Genomic DNA, 11,688 nt, shown 5'->3' on the forward strand with positions numbered 1-11,688 from the left:
GAGAGGCAATATTCAATATTTTTTTTCACAGTGTTTATGACATCCTTTATTCAATTCACATAGAAAGCCATGCGGATTTAATGTAAAGCAGTACAGTATTAATGTAAAATGTTCAGTGCACACAAGGGGTGGAAATTAAAATACATCCAACAGTTGTAACTGGGTAAAAACATAAAAAGTGTCTCCAAGACAGGGATATAAATAACAATAGTTCTCATTTATTGAGAGCTATTATGTGCTGATATAAACCATTTACATATGTGGAACTCCATTCTACAATGCTATGAATCTGATAATATCCTTATATAAATACCGAATTTATAGAGAAAGAAACTAAAGTGCCGAAGGGTTGTTTATCTTAAGAAGTCACAAAGCTATTAAATGGAGGGAACCAGCTTTTTTTTTTAATAATAATTTTTTATTATGTTAAGTTAGTCACCATACAGTACATCCCTAGTTTTTGATGTAAAGTTCCATGATTCACTACTTGTGTATAACACCCACTGCACCATGCAATACGTGCCCTCCTTAATACCCGTCACGGGCCTATCCCAATCCCCCAACCCCCCCCCAAGCCCTCAGTTTGTTTCCCAGAGTCCATAGTCTCTCATGGTTCATTCCCCTTTCTGTTTACCCCTCCTTTCTTCTTCCTTTCTTCTCCTACCGATCTTCCTACTTCTTATGTTACATAAATGAGTGAAACCATATGATAATTGTCTTTCTCTGTTTGACTTATTCACTTTCTTTTTTTTTTATAAGAATTTTTTATTATATTATGTTAAGGCCCTGAATCGCCAAGGAATTGTTGAAAAGGAAAAACAAAGCTGGGGCATCACGTTGCCAGATTTCAAGCTATACTACAAAGCTGTGATCACCAAGACAGCATGGTACTGGCACAAAAACAGACACATAGACCAATGAAACAGAATAGAGAACCCAGAAATGGACCCTCGGCTCTTTAAGCAACTAATCTTTGACAAAGCAGGAAAAAACATCCAGTGGGAACCAGCTTTTAAACCAAAGTCATCAGGCTTCAGAGGCCTCACATAAACTGCCTTTCAGATGAAGATTTATTCTCTAGTCTAGTGTCGACCTATAGATGGATACTCTAGAGCTGCATTTCACAGACTTTAATATCCATATGAATTACCTTTGTATCTCACTAAAATTCTGGTCCTGACTCCATAGCTGTGAGGTAGATCCTGAGATTCTGCATTTCTAACAAGTTCCCAGGTGCTGATGTTGCCCTTGCTGGTCTAGCTTAAGCCTTTCCCAATCAAGTTTCCTCAAGAGAATGAAGAACTATAGAGAATGATTTTAGCAACCATTCTTTCAATTCTCCCAGGAATGATATACAGCTAGTATCTTCTAGATGCATATAAGATAAGTTAATTCATTATATACAATGGAATCAGGGAACTATGATGCAGAAAAGACTTGATCAGTAATTCTGTTGTAACAGAATTCGGACAGTGCTCCTAACACACAGTGTTAGAATGGGGAAAACAGATTAAGACAGAAGCCTAAGATTTTCATAGCATGCTGTTATTACTGTTTTGGGTGGAGGGGAAGTATCATCATTAACTATCTATAATTTAGTCACTGATAAGCTAAAATTCAGTTTTAGCTATTTCCCACCTAAAAGAACAGAAAACTATTTTATACTCGGTTTTCAAAATATATATATATACATATATAAACAAAGTGATAGCTAACACATATATAGCATTTAATTATGTGCCAAGAATTGTTCAAAGAACTTTAAATATATTAACTTGTAGAATCTTCTCAACCTAAGTGAGAAACATCATCTAAAACCTGAAAATAGGCAAAAAATGACTAAATTCTTTTTCAGTGCAGTGGTAGATTAGATTTTCTATTTATTGGACTATTTTACATTTCTAGTGGCAGAGCTTATCTTGACCATGTTGTGGTAAGGGCCAAAAGTTATGGTTTCTATTCTAATGCAATATTAACAAGTTTTTTAATCCAACCCAGCAATCTTTTTCTTCTATAAGTAACCTAGCTTCTCATATGTTCTTTAAAGGAGTCACAGTAGTTTACCCATTACTTTCTTAAAGAATTAAAGGAAATCTTTGATATATATTCATTTTATATTGATAAAAGAATCATGTTTTTTTAAACTTTTGAAACTTAATGCTTTAATGGCTTTGGAGATCATCTATGAAGATGCCCAAGATGACAGACCTAAAAGATTCAAGGAAACTGCATGGTTAAAGAAATGCCCTTGTCAAGAGCTATGAAGGGTGCGAGATTTTATTCTACAAGTTAACAAGTTAGCCAGCCACAGTTTCACTGACACAGGTGGAAGTATGAAATTCCTGGATCACAGCAAAGAACTTTATTGCAGCACAACAGGCAGTATCAACTTCATGTTTGCATGGGTTCCCCTTCCCCCCACAAGTCCATGAGGTGATGCAGAGATAGACCCAGGTAAATTCCACACACAGTGAATTAGTATCACAGCCAAGGAAACACAATTTCAGATAACTCTAATTTTTTACAGTGGCTCCTAGCAAACCTGTCCAAATTTTGACCTGAAGGGAGGTATTATCTTCCTTATCCTCCATGGCAAACAGATCTGTAAACTGACCAGGAGTGAAAGAGACACCATATCTCCCAGGGCTATTAGCTCTACAAACACCCTGGACTGTTAGTCCTTAAATAAGTTGTTGATTGTGCTGAAGAACTTTGAGAACACATGGAGAACAGTTTCCAACAAGCACCTCAAGGGCTCTTTGGTGCAGCCGTGTTTTTCCTCCCTCCCTCCCTCCCTCCCTCCCTCCCTCCTTCCTTTCTTCCTTCCTTCCTTTCTCCCATTCTCTCTTTCTTCTTCCCTCCCTCCCTCCTCCCCTCCCCTATCCTATCTTCCCTCCCAGAAAGAATCTCCAGAATAATAGAATTTGAACTTTGCCCTTTCTCCTCCCTGACTTTTGAGTTTCTTCATCTTTTTAAATTTTTTTAAATTTGTATTTGCATTATTCTATGCAGAATTTACTCCCAAGCCATAGTTTTTGTTTCTGCAGTTTCTTCTGGGATATCTTTTTCTTCTGTGCAACCTCCTCTTCTGGTTTAGAAACAATCTGCTCTTTTTCAGTAAGGATCATCTCAATGTGGCAGGGAGAGCTCATGTATGGGTTAATCTGACCGTGAGCCCTGTAAGTTCTATGCTGTATCTTGGGGACTTTTTTCACCTGGACATGCTCCATGACCAGAGAATCTACATCTAAATCCTTAAGTTCAGCATTACTCTCTGCATTTTTAAGCACGTGCAGTAAAATTCAGCACTCTTCTTGGGCCATCGACCCTGTGTCCAGTCCCACTGTTTGGGCTGGGCACACATACCATCTCCACCATTGTAGCAACAGAATGGCACACACTGTTTCTGCAAAGTGACATCTTTCAGATACTTGTGGCTTTTCAGATGTGCACATCCTTGATAGCCTGGGCAGTTTCATCTGTGTTCTTAAAGTGAACATGATGATTTGAACCTCTTGATTTACATGATTTTGTAGGGTTTTCTGGGTCAAGTGAATAGCAAAGGTCATTTCAGGCTGCTTGGGGGAAGAGTTCTTCGTCTTTTTAAATTCATACTCTGTTAATAAGTTATTCTTCATTGATGGTAAAAATGATTGGGGTTTGGTTTTATGATAGAGAATCCAGTCTGTCTTTTTTTTTTTTTTTTGGTCTATTTATGAGCTCAAGTCAATTCAATTAATAATTTCATGAAAATAGCCATTGGCATTTGGAGTAGGCAGTTACTGTGTTTCTATGCTTGCTTTTAACCTATGAATGATATTATAGAACTGAAATCTAAACTCTCTATGTGTCTGTCACCTGCAGATTGAAAATGAGGGGATGGAGAATTATTTATCATGCTAATGGATATCAAAAGAAAGCTGGAGTGGCCATACCTATACCAGAGAAACTAGATTTTAAACTAAAGACTATAACAAGAGATGAAGAAGGGTGCTATATCATAAAAAATGGGTCTATCCAACAAGAAGATCTAACGATTATAAATATTTATGACCCCAACTTTGGAGCACCCAAATGTATAAAACTATTAATAACAAACATAAAGGAACTCATTGATAATAATACAATAATAGTAGGGGAATTTAGGACCCCACTTACAACAATTGGACAGATCACCTAAGCAGAAGATTAACAAGGAAACAGTGGCTATGAATGACACACTGGACCAGATAGACTTAACAGATATATTCAAAGATAGCAGCAGAATATACATTCTTTTCCAGTGCACATGGGACATTCTCCAGAGTAGATCACATACTAGGTCTCAAATCAGCCCTCAACCAGTACAAAAAGACTGAGATCATGCCATGAATATTTTCAGACCACAACACTATGAAACTTGAAGTCAAACACAAGAAAAAATTTGGAAAGACAACATATGCATGAAGGTTAAAGAACATCTTACTAAACATTGAATGGATCAACCAGGAAGTTAAAGAAGAAATAAAAAAAATAAATGGAAAAAATGATAATGAAAACACAATAGTCCAAAACTTTTGAGATGCAGCAAAAGCAATCATAAGAGGGAAGTATATAGCAATACAGGCACCTACCTCAAAAAGCAAGAAAAATCTCAAATCCACAACCTAACCTTACACATAAAGGAGCTAGAAAAAGAACAACAAATGAAGTCTAAAGCCAGCAGAAGAAGGGAAATAACAGATTAGAGGAAAAATAAATGATATAGAAACAATACCCAAATTGTAGAAAGACCCCAAATGTCCATGGACTGATGAATTGATAAAGAAGAGGGTATATATACACAATGGGATATTACTCAGCCATAAAAAAGAATGAAATCTTGTCCCTTGCAACAATGTGGATGGAGCTAGAGTGTATTATGCTAAGCGAAATAAGTTAGTCTGAGAAAGACTACCATATGATTTCATTCATATGTGGAATTTAAGAAACAAAACAGATGAATGTAGGAGGAAATAAAAGAGAGAGACAAACCATAAAACAGACTCTTAACTATAGGGAACTAACTGAGGGTTGCTGGAGGGGAGGAGGGCAGAGAGGTGGGTTAAATGAATGATGGGTATTAAGGAGGGCATTCATTGTGATGAGCACTGGATGTCATATGTAACTGATAAATCACTAAAATTCTACCCCTGAAACTAATATTACACTATATGTTAACTAACTGGAATTTAAATAAAAATTTGAAACAAAACCAAAACCAAACAAAACCAAACCAAGCCTTCATGTTTGTACTTGAGAAAAGATTCTCCATTTTGTGTAAGTTTGAAATGCTTTCCAAACCTAGAACATCTCTTAAATGAAAGGAGCTCTGTTTTCATTGATTTATCAGTATTAATAAATGTTTAGGTAAATAAAACATTCCCAAATACTCAGAGAATAAGGAAATGAAATCTTAATACTTTAAATGTACAAGATTTTAAAGAAAATCAATCCTTAGATTAACTGCTGGCTCAGAAGTGTTTTTGGAATCTATGCTCATAGTTAAGATAAATCTTATACTGGCATAACCATTTTGCGTGTTTTAAAAATTTTTAAATAGCTCTGTGCATTTTTCTTGAGGATAATACACATGTATATCTTATTTACTTATTTATCTTTAACAAATTTGTGTTTGCTTTAAATGAAGAGTCAGTTTAGTTACATCTGAACTTACCCTAACCTTTTTATACTGGTTATCTGTTCAAGTAAGCTAACACAAATCATTAATAACATAATAATATAATAAGTTTTTACATTGATATTATTTTCTTTGTAAGCTTAAACTATTTCCAAGAGCTTCAGGTAATTTAAAACCTTGAATTATTAAATTGAATTAATTAATTAACAATCTTGGATATCAATGCTTTCTTAGTAAAACTGAATAATAAAACATTGATCATGAAGCATAGATTTAAATCAATATACTTTCTCTTAATTTTATATGTTATAGTGTTTTATTATTTTAGTCATGTTAATAAACATGTTCATTTTTGCCACATTAAAGAGGCGTAAAGAAGAGGAATACAGCTCTATAGCTGATAGAAAGTTGCGTTAAGTGTATTTTTAAGCTTTGCTAACCTGGTAAAATACCTGATTATGGCACAGTTCTGAGCTTTCTATCTCCTACTTCTCTGTGAGTTGGAAGTTAGCTACTCTGATTAAAAGTTATTCATGTGGGTGGGTTAAATCATTCACAGAACAATAATGACAAAGAAATAAAACGATGCATGCAAGATAATAGGAAGAATTTTAATTTTTCAAGGGTAGAGTAAATAGCTTTGTCCTATTGTACAGAAACAGATTGTCTCAGAATATGTAAGAGTATAATGAAAGACAAAACTTGAGGAAGTATAGCAAGTTATAAAAGGTATGAGAAGAGTGGATATTATTTGCCTTGATTTATAACTTTACATTAGTTTTCTAATACTGCTGTAAGAAATTATCACAAACCTGTGACTTAAAACACCCCAAATTTATTATCTTACAATATTGGAAGTCATACTTCCAAATTGGGTCTCACTTGGCTAGAATAAAGATGTCAACAGGGCAGCATGCCTATTGGGACTCTAGGGAAAATTCCGCTAACTTGTATTTCTCAGTTTCTAGAGGCTATGTCCATTCCTTGGCTCATGTGCTTTTGCAGCCTGCAATCACATCACTCTGACCTCTGATTCTGTAGTCAGATCTCCACAGCCTGGAAACTCACTTGTGTCAGGGCATAAGCTAGAGTATTCACAGGGCTCATTTTATTTGTTGTTCCTTGCTCAGGGATCAGTCCTGAGCTGCCAGTTGTTCAAATTCTAAAAGCTATTTTTGGAAAAATTCTGATCTTTTCATCGTTTCACGTGAGACACTAAGTCGAATCGCTGTTATTCCATCTTGGTCCAGTGAAAGTCCTGGAATACTGTTGGGAATATTTTTAATGTTCTATTTCATATGGGTATATAAAGAAGCTCTGTTTCTTTTTTTAAAGCTATCTCTAACCCACAATTTAGTAGATTGTGTTTTTTTAAACTGAGATGAACCATTCTAAGTTAATTTCTGATTTCCACTATTCCCTCAAAAAATCAAAAAACATTTTTTTGCTGAGTCTTTTCACTTATAATGATAATCAATTATTTGCATACAACTCTGTTCTTTGTCTTCAGTATAATTGGACAAATTACTAGTGCAGCCAAGGTTATACATGGAGTATTGCATATGAGAAAAATCTTAATTAATCAGGTTTGAGAAGCCCATATTAAGAAGTAGGGATCAACTTAATATTCAGAGCCAAATTCTCTAATATCCTCCCAAGAAATCTGACTTCTTACCTGGATTATAAAGTCTTAGACTCACAGTTTTAGAATTCACAGGTAAATTTCATAGTAAGAATTTCAATATCTAGTAACTTAGGGACCCTAATACATCTTAGAGAATCTCAATTCAAGACAAATTTACCCAAATATATTGATATAACAGTTGAAGTCTAATGGAGAGTGTGTATTGGGCTTGGCTCCTTAGCCTCAGGAATAAAGAGTAAGTCATATAATTTTGAGAGTCAGTCTATGATTCCTTGTGAAACTTTGTAGACAGAAGTTAATTATTTGGCATTATTAGTTGTCCAAATTATTGAAGTCTGATCTGCAGAACAAACTCAGAAGTCTTACTGAGTTAAGTAAGACTCTTGCTTTACCTATGCAAATAATCAGGCCAAATCTAATAAGACCAGCTTTTTGTGAACAAGAATAATCTTTTAAGATTCTGACCACGACCAGGAGAAACTGTCAAAACAAAATATCCATGACTTTAATATAAGTAAAAGAGATTACTAGACATAGTTTTAGTGCAGTGCTGGGTTTATTTATGGTGATTTTCAACCCTCTAGGGGCAGCGGTTAACTTGTGGAATTTTGCTTGGTATAGATGTAAATAATTTCTGTCCAGTAGAGAAGATAACATTAAATAATATTGCATATGGATTTGTTGAACATTAGCCAGTTATGCATTTTACCCAGCAATCTATCAAATTTCATATCTATATTATCTATTTCTATCTGTATGCTTAAATGCTCCTTAACCTGCTCATAACATGTTACTGCTCCCATTTTTAAATAATAAGCTAAATATCAACTTTGACAAATGTTTATGTTATATTTCTTTGAGGGTCATGTTTTTTAACCTTTTGAAATGACACATTAAAAAATTCTATTAGAAAGTTTCTATTATTACCCTGGATTTAAAGATGAATACACTTATGTACTGTTAGGTTCTGTAACTATCTTAAGGTCAAATATTTATGATTAGATAGAGTAGGGTTTGAATACAAGCTTCTGGTTCTATACAATAAATTCTTAGTCATCATTCTATAAAGATAAAGTCAAGTAGAACAAAATAACCCTTTCATAATGCCTCCCTAATGAAAACATTGGGATCAAAACAAGCATGTTTCCAAAATTTTCCCACATCTAGATGATTAGAATACTCTATACCTTCAACAGAATGTTTTAGGCTCAGCTTCTAACATGATGCTGAAAGCTATTTGCAAGAGAAATATAAAAGCATAAATCTCGTTTGATGGTTAAGTCTGGTACTTGACCTCAAACAATAATCTTTATATTTATATATTTTTGACCAAAAGGTCCTCTTCAAAAATCATGTATTACTTTTAATAAACAATTTAGTAAAGATTATCATTTGGACTGAATACATGTCTTTCTGCTACAACCAATAGGATTTGAGCATTTTTATTATTTAAATCAGCACACATCTTATGTACACAATCAATATTAATTATATCAAACATAAAATTTCATATCTGGCAGACTTTGAATGAAGAATCATAATTTAATTATAAAATAAATAAAACATTCACCTACTTAAGATACACTATACCCTAAATCATCACAGTTGTCTCATAAAAAAATAATCATAATATATTTAAAATCAGACATTATAAATTTCTTCAAAGGAAAACCTCATTAATTAACACATCCCATTTAATGAAATTAATATTTATTAAGCCATTATATGTTGTATTTTTCATTAAACAGAGGATATAACACTGATATTTAAAACTAAGTTCAGTAAGAAAGCTACATAAAATTCAAATGAATATATCTATGCATACTCCTTTATTTATGGTCTTATGCATGAGACTACAATTATGAGCCCTTGATTTTACATTTATTTTTTTAAAAAGCAAATTGCCTTCTCTTCTAGATGAACTGGTGGAGTTTTGGAACTCTGACAGCACCCACATAACCCACATTGCCAAAATAGTGAACACATATTACATTGATTTGCTGAATGTACTTTGAAGTAACAGTAACTTCTGAATGGCCTCTGCAGTATATTTTCTTATTTGAAGTGAATGGGATATAGACTGTTCTTGTACTATATCACAAGAATTAGTTTCTTGGGATTAGCATAATGCAATTCTCTGAATCCTCCTTTCCACTTTACTGTTTCTATGTGCCTGTTTGTTTATAAGAAAGCACTATCATTCACACCGATTCATTAAAGAAATGCCTAAGCAGCATAGTTCTGTATAATTTTGAGCATCACTTTAAAAATTGTGCATGAGAAAACTGGATCTGTGCAATTTTTTATTCAGCTTTAACACTTTATGTTGAGACATATACCAGATTTATTTCAGGGCTGATTTTGCCAAAATATGATCAAACTGCCATAAAAGTGTATAAAAGCAGCTACACTTTTTATTAAATAGGTTCATTTTGATACGAATATTGTTTGTTATGGGCTAACAGGGAAGATATTTTGCCATTTCTATTATGGAAAAATTATATCCAACTTCTATCTAGCATTTCATTGCAAAATATAGCTCAAAATGGAAATAAATGGTGACAACTGGAGAGCACACTATGCCTTACCTGAATATTTTGATCAATTTGGACAATAAGGGACTGAAGTGCAATGTATTGTTTTGAATATTCAGAACATCACTTTGCATTGATCAATTATCTGGAACACCTTTAACATTCACTGTTTTATGCAGAGTATATCTTTGATCTTGTATCTGTCATTTAATCTGTTTTATTGTCTATCAAGCTTTCTACATAACCTAATCTTGCATTAAAGCATCTAAATCAGATTTTAAAACTGTCCAAATATCTGTAGAGTCTGTGTCTAAAGCTACACATATTTTCAGATGAAAGGCCCTTTAAATTCAGTTGGAAGACTGTCAGTGGACTCAAGCCAGATACTTCAAAAAGTAGTGGAGAATTTGAAAAAAAAAAAAAATCTTTGAATTAGGTTCAAATGAGGATAATGTTGCAATGTTACTTGCTAGCCTTTTTTCCCAATATCTCTGTTGATTGCTAACCAAGAGTCCTAACTAAAAATCCAGCTTTAAACCAATCAGAGATAACTTAATTTTTGTCTCTCCTTACCTCTGATTAAAAATATTCTGTCTAGATTTATTATTTCCTTCATGATCTTCTGCTGACCTTGAGTGACTAATTCCAATGTTAGCTCATCTGTGTCACAGGTTGATTACATGAGTGTATATGTTTGAGCATACACATACATTTGTGTTTGCTAGAGCTTTTCCTCTAAAAACATTTATCACATGTGTTATGTGAAAAAAATATATAACATTGATCCTATGTTCAATAAACTCACCATCAAAAATGAAAAGGGTTTATGTATATGTGGTATGTGATATGAATATACACACATAATTGTGAAGAACACTGCTATGATACCATGCTGATATAAACTAATCCATTAAAAAAATCATTAACACCTATTCTCTGGCAGGCATTGTTTTAAGCACAGGGGCTAGAAAGAAAAACAATTATGAAAACACAGTAGAGGCTTTTACTCCATAAATTAAAGAAATTCATAGAGATGTTACATGGCAAATGACATTTCAATCCACTCCAGAAGATAAAGTAGGATTTTTCTGGAAAATAAAATAGTGGGATGAAGGTTCTTTCAGGCAGATGGAAAAATAGAAGACAAAACGATAAAAAAGGGATAAAACCCCGGATTTTCATAGATTACATGAATGATAAGTAAGAGTTTAAACTAATGGTGTAATTATTACAAAAACAGTGTTTTAAAAGAAGCACTAGGAAGCTAGAAGATTTTGAACCCTTCTTTCTGACCTTTTAGAATGGAGCCTGGGGGAATAGAGAAAATCAGATTTAAGTAGAGAGATGAAAGAGAGGACTTATTTTAAAGGCTAAATATTGATCAAGGAATAGAACTAGATGGAGAAAAAATTGTGGAAAGCTAATATATGTTTAAAAGAAATATAATAAGATTTCCTATAGGAAAGGAGGCTAAACAATTCAGAGAAAGAAAAAAAAAAGGTCAACATTATCAATAAAGGTAGATTAAATAATTAAATATTACCTCACCATTACATTTTCAAAATTCTAGTATATATATATATGTGGTGAAATATTTCAAACTATATTACAAAGGTCTAGTAATCAATGCAGTATGGTATTTGCATAAAAACAGACACCTAAATCAATGGAACAAAATAGAGAGCCCAGAAATAAACCATGCAAATATGCTCAATTAATTTACAACAGAAGAGCCAAGAACATGCAATTGGGGAAAAAACAGTCTCCTTGACAAACAGTGTTGGGAAAATTAGACAGCCACATGCAAAAGAGTGAAACCAGACCACTTTCCTACAACATAATCTTGAAAA

At 33.5% G+C, this 11,688-nt stretch overlaps 1 pseudogene; it reads right to left on the bottom strand.

The window, feature by feature from the left end:
• Positions 1-2,999: 2,999 nt before the first annotated feature.
• On the bottom strand, positions 3,000-3,570 carry LOC121100108 (annotated as a pseudogene).
• Positions 3,571-11,688: the final 8,118 nt, after the last annotated feature.

Source organism: Ursus maritimus, unplaced genomic scaffold (assembly GCF_017311325.1).
Source record: "Ursus maritimus isolate PB19 unplaced genomic scaffold, ASM1731132v1 scaffold_10, whole genome shotgun sequence".
Taxonomy (NCBI): Eukaryota; Metazoa; Chordata; class Mammalia; order Carnivora; family Ursidae; genus Ursus; species Ursus maritimus.